We start from the raw sequence: 9,959 nt of genomic DNA, 5'->3' as shown, positions 1-9,959 counted from the left end.
TTTAAAATTTAATGAATAATATGAACATATAACCACGTTCTTTCAACATAAAAAAAGACTTTAAAAAACAATATGAACACAACGACCTTGTTTCAAGATCCATAAAACCAACATAGGGTGAATAGCAATTTACTCCCCTGTGATATTGAAAATGAGCATATTATTCCTCTATGAAAAGAATATAACAATTTACCCCCTATACTTTTTAAAATGAAGCAATTTACCTCCTTATACAGGGAGGTAAATTGCTTCATTTTAAAAATCATAAAGGGATAAATTATTGCATTATAAAAAATATAAAGAGGTAAATCACTATTTGTTTTTCTATAAGGGGATAATTTGCTCATTTGCGATATCACAATGGAGTTGCTTGCGTTTTTCCCAAACAACATATAATTAGTTATTTACTTTTTCAAATTAAACAATTTAATATTTAGAGGTCATCTGGAGTGATTATTATAGCAAATTTTTATGAAAAATTGCAAGATTGGTCCTAAGATTGTATCATTTCAACTTTAACATGATATTTTAAGAAAATTTCATTTGAAGCCTTAGGTTCTACTAAATTATGCATTATTAGTCCAAAAATACAGTAAAAAAGCCAACCCAACTGTTGCAGTAGTAAAATGAAATATCTGCTTATCCTCAAGGACTTCTCTCCAAATCTTCGTCTTTCAAGTGTTTTAGGCATAAAAAATTAGGTGGGTTTGGAGAGATTTTCAAAATGATTCAAGGGTTAGGAATTCCATTTTACTCATGCGACTATTCATTTCACTTTCAAATTTTTTTATCTAAATTAGATTTAGTCGAACTAAATCAATTCCAAAACAAATATGATATACTTGTTATGTGATTGATCACTCTTTCTGAACTATACACCAATCATATGGTAAAAGTATTGTAACTTGCAATATAATGACGCAGATCTGGCCAAATCTGATCTGGATTAAGATTTCCTTCAACTTTTTTACTACATACACACGAGGGTCATGTGGTGATTTTAATTTTTCTCCTAAAAAAATCACCAACTAATATTCATATGAAGATCACATGGATTATGCCATTTAAATAAAAAAGGACTAAGTTTATTATATTTCTGAACTAATTAGCGCAAATTTTAACAGGACCTGGAGTTAAAAAGTAAAATTCCGTAAGGCGTAAGATCAAAATTGAAATAGCCCATTCTTATGGGATGAAAATTGCAATTTTGCCAATTTTTTATGTATTAAATGTACTATTGATTATTAATGGTTGCCCTTTTAATTTCAATGAATGAAACCTAATTAAGGGGATGTATATGAATGGTAGGTAGGACATAAAGTGTGAGTAGATAGACAAATAAATGTTTATGATATTTTGGAGCATCCAAGAAATATTTATTAATGGTTGAAATATCAAGTAAATAATTAATGTTTTATTAAATACCAACCAAATTATTCAAAAAGCTAATATTATAGGTTGAAAATAAATGTACTTAAATTCAATTTGATTAAATACATTTTTGTGTTTATATCTTTTTTTAAAAAAATAAAAAAAAAGGAGTGTATATATGAAGGTGCCTATTATGAAATTCAATCATATTAGTTTTTTCAACTTAAATAATTATAAAAAAACGAAAAAAGTAAAATTTATTAAGTGTCCCAACATTATAACGAAAAAATGGTATTAATTACTCGATCGACCTATCATTTTGTCGAGAGCTCATATATATACCTCCCTTTTACCTTAATAAAACTTAATTTATATTTTTAGTTCAAAATAATAATAATTTTTTTTTAAATTTTAAGAGCTTATTGATATATAGTATTCTTAGTTCGTTACGTACCTCTTTTTTATTAAGTTCATTTCTTAAAATTAGCCTAATAAAAAACACCTAATTATAGAACAAAGGTTCCCACCAAACAAGGCCTAAGAGGGTCATGGGTACGACCCCACTATATGTCTGAAATATTGTTCTACTGCACAGTAAATGTTGTCTACTGTAATAGTAGGTGTTGTTCAGATTTTATTTATATGATATTGTTGATTGAAGTATAATTATTGTAATTATCTTTCTTATGTATTGATCATATTTGACATGAATGATTGTAATCGAGTTATTTCAATTAATAATAGTTCAATGCTTCAAAGAGAGAGAGAGAGTAAGGAGTTCTCAATTATTTTAAAATCTTAACAAGTTAATTCTAATGTTTTTTAAATAAATTATATTATTAACATCTTATAAGCTCTATAATTTTATTTTATTCAAAATTTCAATAATTTATATATAAAACAAGCTATGCTAACATTTTATATAAGGTTAACAAATACCTTATAAGATGTATGAGAGCTTATTAAATCATTTAATAAGTTTGAAAACACATCCTCTAAGTCGTTCTAATTATATAAACAAATATTGTTTACATATTGTGAATTAATAAAGCCTAGTAAAATACATTTTAATCGGAAAAAGTATTATTTTAGTCTGCTAAGTATGTTTCATTTTAATTTTAGTCCGATAACTATGTCTATTTTTGTTTAGGTCTAGTAACTTACGAAATTGCTTACTTTTAGTCCTCTGGCAGATTTTCGGACAATTTTACCCCTATGAGTGCATATAGACTAAAACTGCCTTTCAAAAGTTGCATAGGGGTAAAATTGTCCGAAAATCTGCTAGAAGACTAAAAGTAAGCAATTTCGTAAGTTACTGGACCTAAATAAAAATGGACATAGTTATCGGACTAAAATTAAAATTAGGCATACTTAGCGGACTAAAATAATACTTTTCCCATTTTAACGTGTTAGAAATATGAACAATACGATCAAGACGAACTTCTTCTAAAAAAAAAAATACCACTTTACCTACAAAATTATTTAATAGTACACAACAGAAGATAATACAGAGTCGTATTCATTTATACAAATATAAAAGAAACATTTTTTTCATTTACAAACGACAGTTTTGTGACATCATGATACTAATTTATTGTATTGATAATATCACTAAATTAAATTTTTTATATTTTTTTTTGTTAAATATGATTTGTTGGTTTGGATATTATTATTATTAATAATATATTTTAAAACATAAAATATTATTTATGATATATACACAAATCATTGTGGTTACTTCCTACTAGTCATGCAGTGCGATTGATGATTTGTAAAGGACGCTTATAATGCAACCATTAAAAGAAGGGTTAATTACACTTTGGCCTCTCTCGAAATGTAAAATTATATTTATACCACTAAAAATTCATTATTTATACCTAACCCCTTTTATTAGGATTTGCACGAAAAATACTAATATTAGCAAGAAAAATTTGCATAAATTTTAAATTTCACCCCTCATTTAATATTTTCATATAATAATTTTGTACTTATAAAAGAAAAATATAATGATTTAAACCTCACTCTATATATATATATATATTATATTATATTTACCCCTTAAAGTGCAAAAAAATATATGGGAATATTAAAGGAGGAGTAACCTTTTACGTACACGTTTCATCGTATTTATACATTAATATTTTTTAACTATTATGATTAAAAGTAAAATAGTATGGAATTATTAATTAACAATGACTACTAACCTTTAGTCTGTAAGCGATGCCAAAATATTTGCTACAACTAAAAATTCTAACAACTATTTAGATCATAAGTAAAATAATAGTGAATAATAGTCCAAAAAAATTTCAAATGCATAATTTTCGAAATGAAGTAATAGATAAATCTAAATTTAAGAATAATATTATTTATTTATTTGAAAAAAAGGTGGTTCTTGTTATTTCTTTTTATATATAAGCTATATAATATGTATGTCATGATATAATTTTCAACTAATAATTCAAATTTGATATTATATTCTATAAAAAGAATATAATGTTAAAAGACTATGGATTCAAATGAAATTTGTAAGAACGGATAAAATAATTATTTTATAAATATTGCTTAGATTTTAATTTTTTTCCTTTCGATTTTACCAAAAACCAAAATTTCCGGAGAGGTAGGTACAAATTAATAACTCTGTATTTTTGGTAGCTGGTGCGAAAATTCAATTTCATCCTCCAATTAATTATCTTCGTATGGTTGTCGTGGCAAAAATAATAATAATAATAATAATTCCACACAAAAATCAGATTGTGTGGTTGTGAAATGTCTTTTCTACCCCTGGCTAATTTTTATTTCCCCATCAATATAAAAATTGATTGTGAAACATATACTATTATAAGTAAGTTTTGAGTTCTTGAGTTCATTGCAAAACTATATTGTGTGCCTTAGTTGTTTTTTCACAATTTGAATGTATTTGCAATCTTTAGGAAGGCTCTCACTTGGTGTTATGTTACTTATTTTAACTAGTAATTCAACACACTCAACTTTGTGTACATATAATAAGAAAATAATATTTATATATTTGATTATCATATATAAAATAAGAAAAAAATATTAATTAAAGTTTATGTATTATTAAGTGTTTTGTAGTAAATTAAATGTAAATACACTTACATCCCCTCATACTTTATTTAATAGTATAGACGTATGTAGAAATTCTTATACGATATTAATTTGGATGGAAGCAATACAATTTTAGTCCTCTAATTTATGGGTTGGTATTTTTAGTCTGACACGAACAGATTTTTGTAATTTTAATATTTTAACAATATTTGTCATTTTCTGCCAATTTGGTTGGAAAATTACATGTGACTTGAACATGATCTGATTAAGTTGTAATTTTAGTCTTGTAACTGAGGAGCGTTGGCATTTTTAATCCTGCAATTAATTTAGGGGAGTTGGTATTTTTAGTACTGCACAGATTAAATTACATGACTAAAATTGCAATTTAATGGGGTCATGTACAAGTGAAACACAATTTTTCAGCCAAAAGGACTAAAAATGACAAAATTATAAAATTACTGGACTAAATTGAAAAAATTAATTCGTAAAGGAGAAATTAAAATCCTTCAATTTAATAGTTGACAAAATATAATTCAAAATATAAGTCGAAGGATTCGAAATCCTTGCAACATAGAAACATCAGAACAAATTCTTTACTCCCTCCTACATCATTCAACGTGTCAAAAATTTTCTGTTACACGTTGATGTCATATTTACGCATGTGCTGTATATATGCAACCCAAGTTTAAATTCTAATCTGATTTAAAAAAGAACGTGCGAATCACTTAGTATAATAACAATATGTGACACAAAAGTGTGATAAAAGATCCACACCGACAACAGTCTAGTATATTATTGGATTTTGCATTTCATATCTTATTGCATCTTCTATTTCGTTTAATATATACATGTCATGTGTATAAATACGATATCGTGTGTAATATTTAAAACAATATTTTATAATGATGGTACTTATATGTTAAATAAAATAAAAAATGCAACAGTATTTAAAATAAAAAAATTCAATCCAGCCTTCTAAATTGCCCCAAAATTGAACCATATATGATATTTAAATTGTATTATAATACATATTTATTTTGCAATCGGTAAATAATACTTGTTCAGGATGCACTAGAAGATTATTTAGCATTTAGTCATGATAAATATTTTAACTACACTCGTAAAAACCATGGCCAAAAAACGTCGCGTGACCGTGATCAATGACTATTTACTATGACTATTTATTTTTAGCCATAACAATTTTAATCATGATTAAATGTTAAATTTCATTTAGCGATGACATTAGTTCCCACAATTCTATTTCAACAAATTGAAAATACATTAATAGAGGCTCTCATCTGGTTGGTATTTAATAAAACATTAATTATTTATGATGTTTCAACCGTTAGATGTTGTGGGATGGTCCATAATCAATGGCCGATATATATTTTCGTCCTCCTAAATATTTATTTGTCTATCTATTTCGTCCTGCCTGCTTTCTGCTGAAATTAAAAGGGCAATAAATAAAATAAATAATACATTAACTATATTAAAGCTCTAATTATTGCACCACATGACCGGTAAATATTAAATTGTTGGGTAAATAAAAACCACCGCCATAAAGTTACATATAATTACGAATATCTGTTCGTTGTTCAAAAAATTACAGATATCCCTTAATTTTAATACATATTCTAACAATGAATCCATTTCATCAGTATCCGTTAGATTTCTATCAAATTTTTGTAGTGAACTCCCAAAAAGTTTCTTTTGGATTATGAATTTTTTCACATACTTCTTGAAATTTTCTAAAATATTTCTGTGAACTAAAATAACAAAATAATATTTATAATTTTCGAACCGTGAAAAAATATTTATAAATTATGTTAAAATTCGGACAAGACAGCTGTAATTAATTTTTCCAAAATTATTTGAGGTAAATAATTGTTGGTTGTGTTTCGTGATTTCTTCTTGAAAAGGAGGTGGTTATAGGGTGGTATTATTCATTAAAATCCAAAAATAAATAATTATTATTTTATTTTAAACCATACAAATATTTTAACAAAACCGTTTATTAGGTGAACTTTTGAGAGATGACAGGGACAAAAAAAGATAAATAAATAATTCAAGAACATAATTGTCGACCTCTACTTTTATATTAATACTCAAAAGTTATAAATGAATACGAGGTAGGTCATCAAATCGGTCTATGTCATTAAATTAATTTTGGTATGACTTGTAGCCTCACCAATTTTCTTGTCCAATCTTTTTTAAAATGATCATTTTTTGTTCCCGTCGTTAGGGACCGTTGAAAATTAATGATTGGATCATTTTTTTAAAAAGAAATATAGATAGTAAAGCAATTATTTTGTACCAGAATTGACATCAATCTACTTAAAAGGGCGAGAAGAAGAGAGAGACCAGTTTGGAGTGGAAAATCGCAATAATAGAGAAAAATTAGGAGGAATCGTAATCCATTTTTCTCAAATTCGAGTATGAGGTCGTCCAACAAGAATGTTCTATGAAAATAACTGTATTGTGAGAGTGGAATCTTCCTCCATCGTATGTTTTCGTGAAAAAAAAAAAAAAAAAAGTGTATTGTAGGTCTAGAATTGATTTAACATCAACTAACGGTGGGGACAAAACAATGATCGTTTTTAAAAGGTTGGGGTGCCAAAATTCATGAGTTTGGAATACAGGGTACCAAAACTGATTTAGTGGAAAAAATTGGGGACTAAAAGTGAAATTATCTCGAAAAAAGAAGTGGAATAAAGTTACTTCTTAATTTTAAGCAATCGTAATCTTAAATTTTAGGTTAATCACACCAGCACTCTCTGAGTTCAGGTTTAATCACACGAATACTCCTTGTCATTTGCAAGATTATAAGTATAGTACAACACTATAAATTAATATCGAATAATTTAATAAATTTTCTAAAATAATAATTTTTGTCGGTCCCGACTTGGGCCTAAGGTCTAAATTAATAATTTCGATAAACTAATAAGATAATAATTTTTCGAAAGACTTTAGTATAAATTTATGGTCCCTTCAATATTTTAAATTAATAATTCTATAAAATTATAAATATTGTATAATTAGGACAACTTAGTAAAATATGATTCTATTGTTATTTGCTTCTTAAAATTTAAATTTAGTTGTATTTTATCTCTAACTTTTCTTACTGCATCCAAAAGTTCCAGTGTTGTATTCTCATACTGCAACAAAAAATTGGAAAGAGTTGTTGCTGCTTATGAGTGCTTTCTTCAGCATAATTGATTGCAAAGACATTATATCAACAACATAGTTACAATTTCTTCAAAACTTTGGACCTCTAATCATGTATCATTTTCACTCGGTCCGATAGGTAAGGACTTAAACTAAAGGTAGTTACTATATAAACATCATAAAAAGGCAAAACTTATATCAGGTTCGATGAATCGGAGAAAATCTTTTTAATCTATATAGGTTTTACTGTAGATCTCCTGAAAGGATGCTAACATAATTTACTCGAAAAAATTACAATTTACGTCGCTCAACTTACATCATTTGTGATTTTGGTCCTATTGTTTCACCGTCACCATATTTAGTCCCATAAGTGTAAAAACAATTGCAATTTATGTCCCACTCACATTTTCCGTTAGATTCTTGACTCCAATAGCATAGAAAGTTGCAATTTACGACCCACAACTTATACCGTTTGTGATTTTGATCCCAAAAGGTATAAGTTGTGGGACGTAAATTGTAATTGTCCACACTATTACAGTCAAGCATTGGTTAAGTTAAAAGCACGTGCTCCTTCCATCAATAATGTAATGAAAAATATGAATGGGACATACATTATAAGTATTTAGACACTTTGATTAAAGAGGTAATGGTGGAAATTGGGGTTGCTGATGTAGTGCAAATATTCATGGTGGGATTGGATTGATAATATTCTTATGAGATGGCTAGAGAAACTGACACGGACAAGCCTTGTTTGCATTTGGTGTATGATATGATATTTAAAGTGAAGAAAGAAATACATAAGCATAAGAAGAATAAACAAAATCTTTTTTACTATTAAATTTTGAATATTTTATCTTATTTTATTCTAAAACTTGTGCTTAAAGTATTATTTTAATTTTTTATAGATGTTCATCAAAAGAATGGTAAAATTAACATCTGAACCTCACTCCACCACAAAGTGATGTAGAAATTTTTAGGATGAGGAAAATATGTTTGAGACGTCTTTTTTCCTAATGATGATACGGGAAGAGAAGTAAATGTGGAGCTTGCGAGATTTTTCGGATGCCATGATGACTTTGCTGATGAAGATTCTCTTCGAGATAGATAGGAAATGGATCCTACAAAGTGGTGGTTAGTACATGGCTTTGCAGCCCCTCACCTTCAAAGTATTTCTCTAGAGTTACTTGGCCATGTTTCTTCCTTTTCTTGCTATGAGAAAAATTGGAGTACTTATACATTCATCCACTCGAATGGTGAATTTAAAATTTAATATATTAAAAAAGAAGCTTCACCAAACTTAAAATTAGAATAAGATCCAATCAAGAGTGGTGAATGGAGCATACTACATCACATAAATAGCTAGATAGGAGACAAAATATTAAGTCTAAATTATCTTTTTGGTCCCGTAAAGAAGGGACTTTATCCTTTTAGTCCCACACTTTATGTGATTTTCGCATTGGGGCCCATTTTTAAAAGAAATGTTTTCAACTTAATTCCAAACTCCATTTACCGTCAAGTTTAAATGAAAAAATGGATAATCCATTTACTCCAGTTGTTGCATGTGAAATAAACTTTTTTGGGCTTTTTGGAGGCAAAGATTGACGCTGATAAGAAATGGCAAGTCTCTGTAAGAGGATGTGTTTCCATTGTGCTACAACATTAAAAAAAATCTTTCATTGTTTTCCTTCATTCTATTATTTGCTTGCTTGCTTGGTTGAAAAAAAAAATATATCTAAAACCAGCACAATAAATTGCTTTTGTGAAGAAGTTGTGAAGCTACGTACTTTATGGACAAATACAAATTCAGAGATGTTTCCACTCGAGAACAAGTACTATAAAAATCAACCCCACATTCATACCAAATCTAACCATTAATATACAGAACAAAACCAGCCATTATTTTTACAAATAAAAAACAAAAAAGAAAAGATAAAACCTTCAAACACAGAAAATCAACACGTACCATAGTTAGAGTTTTCCAGCATGGTGAGATAGCTGGGCCACAAGAACATGGTCGCGTATCTTTGAATGTTCACTATCTTTATTTGATTTCTTGTGTTTTTCTTCAAAACAAACCGACATACTCGAGCGATTTAGGACAAATTGACTTAAGAAATTTTTAGGATTTATAGGGAGATTCGCTTGATCTGAGGTTGAATTTCACTCACAACTCATGTGAGGTGTACAGGTGTAACTTTTTCCTTTAACAGTAATAACCACTTAACGGATTGTCCTTCCTTCCATTAAACTGGATAACGAATGGGATTTGGGACAAAGTTGAAAACCTTTTTTCTTAAAAAATGGGACCAAAGTGGGAATCACGCAAAGCGTGGGCCTAAAAGAAAAAGCCCCTTCTT

The 9,959-nt window shown here is 27.9% G+C and overlaps 1 pseudogene; it reads left to right on the top strand.

Annotated features, from left to right (window-relative positions):
* The first annotated feature begins 8,320 nt into the window (after positions 1–8,320).
* LOC148788765 (uncharacterized) lies at positions 8,321–8,872 on the top strand (annotated as a pseudogene).
* The last annotated feature ends 1,087 nt before the right edge of the window (positions 8,873–9,959 follow it).

The sequence above is a fragment of the Sesamum indicum genome, linkage group LG3 (assembly GCF_026168435.1).
Source record: "Sesamum indicum cultivar Baizhima isolate 11 linkage group LG3, ASM2616843v1, whole genome shotgun sequence".
NCBI classification, from domain to species: Eukaryota; Viridiplantae; Streptophyta; class Magnoliopsida; order Lamiales; family Pedaliaceae; genus Sesamum; species Sesamum indicum.
Note: the sequence above shows the minus strand (reverse complement) of the source record. Positions and strands in the feature narration are given on the sequence as shown.